The sequence below is a fragment of the Populus nigra genome, chromosome 12, assembly GCF_951802175.1.
Source record: "Populus nigra chromosome 12, ddPopNigr1.1, whole genome shotgun sequence".
Lineage (NCBI taxonomy): Eukaryota > Viridiplantae > Streptophyta > Magnoliopsida > Malpighiales > Salicaceae > Populus > Populus nigra.
In genome coordinates, this window is record NC_084863.1 from 10,467,836 (window position 1) to 10,477,809 (window position 9,974).

Here is a 9,974-nt window from a genome sequence, read left to right on the forward strand (position 1 = left end):
ATTTAAGTGGGTTTGGTTGCAATACCAGATCCAATAGTCTTGAAAAATTATATGTAGAAAAACTATTGCAATCCACAATGTTTGCAAGGAAAAAGCTACAAAGTTAGATTCTCAACCAGATTAATATTTAAAAAATTAAATAAACAAATAAAATTTTGAAAAAAATCATAAAAAAACTGAAAGGGAAAGATCTATAGTACTTCATTAAGAAATTTACAGTTGTAATTCTCAACCAGCTCAATATTAAAAATAATAGAATAAAAAAAGACAATTTTGAAAAAAATAATAACAAGAAAAAATCATGTGGGGGAACACTGTAGTAATTCACAGTGTTTTTAAGAAAAAAAAACCACGAAGTTAAATTCTCAACTAGTTTAATATGAAAAAAATAGAATCGACAAAGACTATTTTGAAAAAAATACAAAAAAAATCATAAAAAAAACTATGTGGGGAAACACTGAAGCAATCCACAGTGTTTTAAAGAAAAAACTACAAACCTAAATTCTCAATCAGCTCTATATTTAAAAAATAAAATGAAAAAAACACAAAAAAAGGAAGAAGACAATTTTGGAAAAAAAAATGCAATAAAAAAATGAAAAAAATAGGAAAAAAACATGTGGGGAAAATTAAAGCTGAATTCTCAACCAGCTTAATATTAAAAAAAATTTCGACAGAGATAATTTTTTTAAAAAACATGTGGAGAAACGCTGTAGTAAAACAAAAATAATGTGAGGAAATATTGTAACAATCTATAGTATTTTAAAGAAAAAAATTATGAAGCAAAATCGATAAAGACTATTTTTTAAAAAAAAGAAGAAAAAATTCATAAAAAAAGCCATGTTTGGAAACATTGTAGTAATCCATGATTTTTTCTTTAAAAAACTAATGAAGAAGAAGAACAAAAATCTGAATGAACTGGGTTAACCCTTAAAAGCAGGTTAATCCGTCAAACCTTGGATTCGCGTCGTGAAAGTTTGATAACTAAATAGAAAAAAAAAACTGATGGGTTACCCATAATTAATTGGGCTAACCCGTCAAATCAGGTTAACCCGTCAAACCCGGAATTTGTGTCATGAAAGTTTGATAACTAAATAGAAAAACATTTAAGATCAACAAACTAAATAAAAAAATTAATTAAAAAAAAAAGAAGGCATCAGTCTTTTCACTATGGACTGCACTGTGCAGTCCATAGTGAAAGACATAAAAAAACTAAAGACATTAGCTTTTTCACTGTTGACTGCATGCAATATTAAAAGATGAAATCGAAAGAAAAAAAATTAATGAGGAAAAAGAAAAAAAATCTGAATCAACTGGGTTAACCCGTCAAACTTGGGATCCGTGTCATGAAAGTGTGATAACTAAATAGATAAAAAGATTTAATATTAATGAACTAAATTAAAAAAATTAATTAAAAATAAAAAAACAAAGAGAAAAAAAATCTACAGGAAGACAAAAACTAATGAAGAAAAAGAAAAAAAATCTGAATCAATTGGGCTAAACTAATGAAGAAAAAAATTTAATATTAAGAAACTATATAAAAAAAATAAACTAATGGCATAAGATTTTTCATCGTGGACTGCATTGTGCAGTCCACAGTAAAAGGTTTAAAAAAAAGAAAAAGAAAAAGAATCAGTTTAATATTATTATTTATAATATTAATAATAATATTAAACTTTCATGACTTAAGTTTAAGTGAGTCTGGCTGCAACACTGAACCCAAGAGCATTGGATGTGGGTATGGCTATAAGGTCGTGTCATAAAAGTGTGATAACTAAATAGATTAATTAAAAATAAAAAAATAAAGAAAAAAACCAATAGGAAGAAAAAAAATAATGAAGAAAAAGAAAAAAATCTGAATTACCCGGGTTAATCTTTCAAATCAAGTTAACCTGTTAAACCTGGGATCCGCATCATGAAAGTTTGATAATTAAATAGAAAACAAAATTGACGGGTTTACCCAGAATTAACTGGTTAACCTGTCAAGCCCGTAATACGTGTCATGAAAGTCTAATAATTAAATAGAAAGAAATTTAATATTAACAAACTAAATTAAACGAAAAAAATTAATTAAAAAGAAAAAAATTCCGGATTAACTCGTTAAAATCGGAAACCGTGTCATGAAAATCTGATAACTAAATAAAAAAAATTTAACATTAACAAACTAAATTAAACAAAAAAAATTTATTAAAAGAAAAAAAATTAAAAAAAAGATAGCTACAGTATTTTTTAGGATATGTTATAATAAAATAGAATAATATAATATAATAATTATAATAATATAATATATTAATAATGAAGAAATAATGAGAAAAGTTAAAAGGCGTGAAGAAAATTACAGTAACTACAGTGTTTTTCCCGCAACTTTTAAAGTATTACTTAATATTTATAAGAATGGTTAAATTTAGCAACTTGGATCGAGAAGCTTTGGTTTCTGTCTCATATTCTTTCACGATCGAGCATCTTACACAAACATCCTTATTCTCTACTTATTCTCCCAAGCTGCACAGAACTTCCTTCCCCCCAGCTTTCTTTCTCTCTCTTTGGCCAAAACGAAAATATTTAAATTATACAATATTAAACCTAAAACTTTCACTGTTACTGTTGAACAACTCACAAAATACGATGCTGTTCAATAAAGAGTGCCTTTTTTTTTAAAAATTTTGTTCTTGCATGTTATGTTTGTGATATTTTATGTGCTGATATTTCTTTTTCTGGTTCTCGCCTCCCTGTGTCCAAAACACATGTACGTGGTCCATTGAGTGCTTAAAAAGCCTTGTTTTGTTTTACATGATTTGCGATTCTCTTTGTTTTTTTATTCTCTTAATCTTCTTGCAATAATTTGCATGGGCGATGCATGTAGCTAGAAGCTTTCTCATTAAACATGTTTGTCTTAACCCTTAGGCGAAAGGGCAGATCTCTCCACTGTCAACTTTGCTTGGTCCTCTACATCCTTTGTCTTTGTTAATTGATTACAGTATGAAGAACGGTGGAATCTTGTGATTAAACTGTAGGAGGATTCAGGAATAGTTTGTATCATAATTTTGTTGCGAGGCTCGAACCAGAGGCGTAGAGGCTGAAGCATTACCAGCAAAAGCAGCGATGAGTCGAATGTGTCATATTTAATAATCATTATATTCCCAATTATACATGAAGAACTATCTTTAATTTGCATATGTATTTCTTAATTTTTCAATTTGATCTTTGGTTAAATATCATTTATTTTTTATTTGGTTTTCACATAAAATTATAATATTTTTTTTTGAATAGGTGCAATATTGCATAACTTTTTTTTATTCAATCGCTTTCATGTATATGTCTATTTATATTATTGTTTGATTAATTAAAAAAATTATTTTAATAAATAAAGTTATTAAACATAACAAAGTACATGACCTGTGTTGCGAGATCAAATATCTTGATCTATATCTATTTCTTGATATATTCCAATTTAATCCTTAGTTATCGTTAACATTTTTTTAAAAAATTTATTAGCACAAATAATTCTTGATTTATTTAATTATATTCATCTATAATTTCTTTGATTTATAATTGAGAATTTTTTTATGTCTAAAAGCATGTTAGAAAAGTCTGCATAATATTTATTTTTTTTAAAAGTAAATTATTTGATCCACGATAAAGCATAATCAAATAGCTAGTTATCTCTATAAAATTTTGGATCCGGGAAAAAGACAACCATCCCCATGAATTTTGTTAGCTTTCCTAAAAAAATAAAAAATCCAAACATGCGAAAACCATAGGCATGATCAAGTGGCAGAGAAGTTTGCCACTGAAAGTTGAATTAGATAAATGACTTAACTTTGCTACCCTTTTGTTTTTGGAACCACAAGAATTAAAAGTGAATTAATAAACCAGAAATTAGTTGGCAATAGTCTTTAAAAATGAAAACCTGGATGCCCTAGCGAAACAAGTAAAACGTACTCTTGAAGTCATTACTAATTAAGAGGAGATCCTTTAATACATTGGTTCTTGCTGAATAAACTCAGCATATTTTTGCGGTATCAGATACCTTAAAGGCAACGGCATATCACAGGAACGAACACCCAACTTGGGTGACTATCATGGGCTGAAGATGTGAAGTATCTTGACAAAAAGAAGAAAAATATTGCAATACAAAAAAGCAAGGAATAAAAGGAAAGGGAGTTAGATATGAAAAGTGGGGGAGAAAAACGAAAGAAAATCATTCAAGGTTATGGAAAGAGATTTAAGTGTATGGACATGGAGGTCGTGAAGGTTACATCATGAGAAGAACCAAGAGTTCTAGTGGGCAGCCAAGCAATATTATAATTTAGGGCTCGAGACACGACTGGAAACGCCCATGCCAATGGATATTTGAAGGAATATCCATCCATTTGGTAAGGACGCTTATCATATTAGTGACCATTCAATTCTTTTTCTTCCTTTTATCTTCACTCCCAAGAGAGGTATACCACTTGCACTTTTTCACATAACAGCCACATGAATAACAAAGGTTCGTGATATATACATGTGTTTTTGTCATGTATCTATATATGTAATGATAATTGATACCGATCGTTTGGTTCTCCATTTTCATTTTAGTTTTGATTATAAATCAATTTATTTTTGAATGGTTTGTAATTCTCGAGGAGGAAAGCTTCTAATTTGTGTTGGGTGCCGATTAATTATAAAAAATAATTTACAAATAAACTTTTAATACAAAGTTCCTATGCAAAATCATGTGTTACCTCATTGATAGTAAAGTGGGGATCTCATAACAATATATGATTGGTTTTTAATGAAAACGAAACAATACTCGTATGTATTTGTATGTGAAAATTTTGCAAGATTTGTTTATTTGTACAATATTATTCATTAATTATATTGGTGTTTCAATTTTTTCACTAGTCACCTTGATCTTTCACCAAGCAATCTTCTAACCTTTCTTTCAAATATATACTCTTGTATTCTGGATTTCTCTCTCTCTTTCTATTCTTGATTTTTTATGGGGTAAAAAATATGTAATAATAAATGCCATTTCTTTACAATGTTTACGAGATAAAATCTCATCAAGATTTTGCATAGTGAGCTTGTAAAGAAAAAAGTGTTTGTCGGACTTGTTGGGTGATCCACTCATCTTGTAATTCTAAGAACTTTACTTTTTTAAAAGAAAATAGTCTCATTATCATGAATGACTTGTCCATTTTTTAAATTAAAAAATTGATTTATTTTCACAGGCGACCAACCCCTTTTGAAATTAAAAAATAGTTACGGGCGACCTATCCCTTTTCAAATTCCAAAAAGGATTTCAGCAAACCTCCATACTTCCCTGAAATTGGTCTATTTTCATGGGCAACCTGCTATTATGAATTTAAAAATTGATCTATTTTCATGGGTGACCTGTTCTTTTTCAAATTCCAAAAAAGAATTTCAGCAAGTTTCCATGTTTCCCTGAGATTGATCTATTTCCATGGGTGACCGCCCTTTTTAAAATTCTAAAAAAGAATTTCAATAAGTCTCTATGCTTCCTTAAGGGTTTTGCTATTTTTATGGGCAACCTGCCTATTTTGAAATTAAAAAAATTATTTATTTTCACGGGCGACCTGTTCTTTTTAAAATTCCCCAAAGAATTTTAGCAAGTTTCCATGCTTCCTTAAAATTAGTCTATTTTCATAGGTAACCAATCCATTTTGAAATTCAAAAATTGATCTATTTTCATTAGCAACTTATCTTTTTTTAAATCACAAAAAGAATTTTAGCAAACCTCTATGCTTCCCTAAAATTAGTCTATTTTCACGGGTAACCTACCTTTTTTAAATTCCAAATATTAGGATTTACATTGGATCCTTCCAAAACTTTTCTAAAACGAAACTCAAAACAAAATATCCTTCAAACGTAAACTCTTAAAACGAGAACCTTGTCTTATGACCTTAGTTATCCACACCCTATTGATGGGATGCTTTGCCATTTCTTAGCTTTTACTCACCCATGTAGATTTCACTACCTTAGGCGAATCTTACGCCAACACTATTTCAAAGTTGAGGTTAAATCATATGCAATGCATACCTTTCAAAATACAACCCCCCTTTTCTTAATAATCTCTCTGTTTTTTTTTTGAATTATCATCAAGGGTTGTAATTTTTGAAGTGGTCTCCTTTGCTAGCTCACCCTCTTAGTTTACTCGAGCAAGTCTATGCAAGTTACTTTCAAGTCTTGAGTGTCGAGCTGCCTTTGTAGCATTTTTTTGTGTGAGTATTTAGGTCGTGTTGAATGCTATCATATTTTATCTAATTAGGAATGAATTGAAACTCTTTGTCTTATGACAACATTGCTTTTCGTGTGCTTTTTTTCTTCAAATACTCGTGACACACATTTTGGTTTTATTTTAGAGTGTTTTCCTTAACAAAGATTTTGCAAGATTTACTTTGTCTTTTTGAATCCTGAGATTTTTCAATGACATGTCAAATAACAATGTTCACGCAACTCTCATAATTTGTATTAGTCTTTGAAGAAAGATATTTCATCATGGTGATTGGTTTAGGAGTTGCCCTATTTTGCATTGGGTTCAGAAGAAAGATCAAATACTTGTTTGAAGTCTTGTGTTTAGATTTTCTCAACGTGAACAAAAACAAATAAATTTCATCATGATTCTCATAAATGGTTCCTTACATTTTGAGAGTGATAGTTATTATTCTTTCTTGTTTGCTTGATTAGAATGGACTTTTCAAGGCACGTAATGAAGGCTGAGTTTCATGGCTACGAAAAAATAAGGAGTTCACAGGCTCAAATAGTGTTTGAGGGTTTTTATGGTTCTATGATCAACTTCACTCCTTTATGCCTTTTCATCCTCTTTTGTTATTCTTCCAACATATGTTATGTTATTAAAGTCTTTCGCTTTTAGAAGTTGAGATAGGGGATCTTTCCAGGTTTTCCTTTTCACTCCAAACCTTTGATCGAACACCTAATTGGCTTTTCTTTCCTAAATCTCTTTATCTACTCTTATTAAGATACCAATGCCCTATCTTATTCCATTTGCAAGTTCCTCAATGATTTTCCTTTTCTTTGTTCGTTGAAGCTGCAGGAGAAACTTTTGCTTGTGTGTCTTTTCAAGATTTATCATTTAGCAAAGTTTTTTTCTTTTCTCTTTTCTTTTTTCTTTTTATGAGCTTATTAGGCTTTCCTATTCTGTGGCCTTAATCAAGATCTCATGGATTCTGTTATAGGTGTTCTACCTTTTTTGGGTTTTCTGACCACTTTCTCATCATTGATGGATATTCTCAAATATCTTCATTTTCATCATTTTCTAATACTTGCCCCTAGTGTGGGGGTGTGATCCTAGTAGCCATGGTTATCTTAAAAAAAAAAACCTTCACTTAAGCTCAAATTGGAACTGCAAAGGACATATTTATCTCTAAGGGATATAAAAATGACATTTCCTCATTTCAAGCAAGATTGGTCAGGATTGATAAATTTTGACCTCATTATCGTAACGGTTTGCACAAAATTATTTTGCAAGTTATGACTCATGAAAACTTCATCGTCTTTGTTTTATGTAGCTTTTGCATAATAAACTTTAATGGTTGGATCGTTCACTTGAGTATTTAGTCATCTCCTAGGGAGTTGCTAAGTGAATCGTTGCACTTGACAAATCATTGATTTTTCTTAAAATCGTTAGTCAAAGTTAAAATTTGAAAACCTTTGTTTAAGAAAAAGTTATTTTTGAAAAAGGTTTTTTTCTTGAGCCTTTTAAGATCATTTGCAAAATGCACAAGATGTAATGAGAATGAATAACCAAAATTTATTGATTTAAAGAAGATGAGTATACTATGCATAATATTTCTTTACATAGTTAAAGTTCACAAACCTAGGCAATTCACCTCTATCCATTCTTGTCAACAACAAAGCTCCCCTAAAGAAGGATTTCTTCAATACATATAGGTCTTTATAATTAGGTGTCTACTTACTCTGATCTTTATCGGGTAGAGGTAAGATCTTTCTCAACATTAGATCTCTTTCCTGAAATACCCTAAGTCTGACTTTCTTGTCATATGCTTTAGCCATTCTTTGTTGATATAATTGGTGATGACAGATTGCAACTAACCTCTTTTCACTAATTAGATTTAACTGCTCGTATCTCATCTTAACCCAATTAGCTTCCTCAAGTTTTGATTCCATCAGTACCTTTAGAGATGAGATTTCTACTTCTAACGACATTATTGCTTCTATCATGTAAATCAAGCAATAAGGTACAACTCTTGTAGATGTCCTTATTGCAGTGCGATATGTATACATAAAAAAAGGAAGCATTTCATGCCAGTCCTTATACATGACTACCATCTTCTGCTTAATCTTCTTGATATTCTTGTCGGCAGCTTCTACAACACCATTCATCTTTGGCATGTATGAAGATGAATTTGAGTGCTTGATTTTTCATTTTGTGTAAAGCTCTACTATCATTCTTCCATTGAAGTTTTGAGCATTATCAATCACTATCTTTTCAGGCACTCCATATTGACAAATAAAATCTCGTTCATTGAATCACTTCACTACTTTCTGGGTTACATGAACATATGAACTGACTTCTACCTATTTTGTGAAGTAGTCAATAGCCACCATGATAAACAAATGTTTGTTACTGGCTTTTGGATTGACAGACCTAATTACATTGATTCCCCATATTGCAAATGGTCATAAAGATGTCAAATTGAATAGAGGATCTGGAGGCACATTTATCTTATCACTGTACACTTGATATTTGTGGCATTTCCTAACATATTCTATGCAAACACTTTACATGGTCATCTAGAAATATCCCGACCTCTGTATTTACCTAGCTGTCATATGTCCACTAGCATGAATTGCACAAATCCCTTCGTGAACTTCCTGTAGTGCTTTTTTTTTACTTCTATCCCATCCAAATATCTCAACAATGTTTCATCGGATGACCTCTTTTATAACACTTCTGCATCGAGGTAATAGTCCATGGCTAACCTTCGTAGGCTGTTCATATTTGTATTGGATGCCTTTGAGGGATATTTCCAATGTTGGATAAACTATTTGATATCATCATACCATTGATTCCAATCTACTTCTCCTTTGACTAAGCAATAGTGAGCCTAAAAATTTTAACTTCAATACTTATATGTTTCACTTTATTCCCATAATTAATTTTGGCCATGGAAGCTAAAGTGACCAAAGGATCAACAAATTGGTTTTTGTCTCTTCCCATATAAGTGAATTTTATCTTGTTAAATTCTTTTGCTAGTTTGGACAAATATTCTTGATATGGCTGCAACTTCTCATCTTTTGTTTGCCATTCTCCTTTCACTTGGCAGATTATTAGCATTGAGTCTTAATAGACATCAAGTTTCTTTATCTTCAATTCTAATGCAACTTCTAATTCGAGGATGTAAGCTTTATACTAACCATATTATTGGTGCACTCAAATTGTAGCTTGATCAAAACAAGATATTACTTTTTGTTAGGAGAAATTATCACTACTTCTGCCCCATTGTCATATACATTTACTGCTCCATCAAAATACATTGTCCACCAGTCTGGTTCTTTTTTTTCCCTACTACTAGCAAATCTTTATTTGGCATTCCTCATTCCATACTCCAAGATTTTTCTTTTAGAAGAGTCAGAAGATTGATTCACAAATTGCTGTCATTTGAGATATAAAATGAGCAATGTAATTCAAACGACCCAAAAACCCTCTTACTTTTTTTGTTGTTTGTTTTGGGAGCTGGCATGGTCTGATTCAAGGTTGTTAAAATCGCGAACATGCGAAATCGGTCTAAAAACTCGAAAATAGGTGAAATCAGGTTGAAATCGGGTGAAATCGTTAAAATCGGGTGAAATCGCGTAAAAAAGTGATTTCAGGACCGATTTAACGATTTCATGAAATAAAGATAAATTGTCATTACTATTTCCTCCAGCATTAGGTGTCCAATGACTATTGGCTATTGGCTATTACCGAACAAAAGCAAAATCACGTT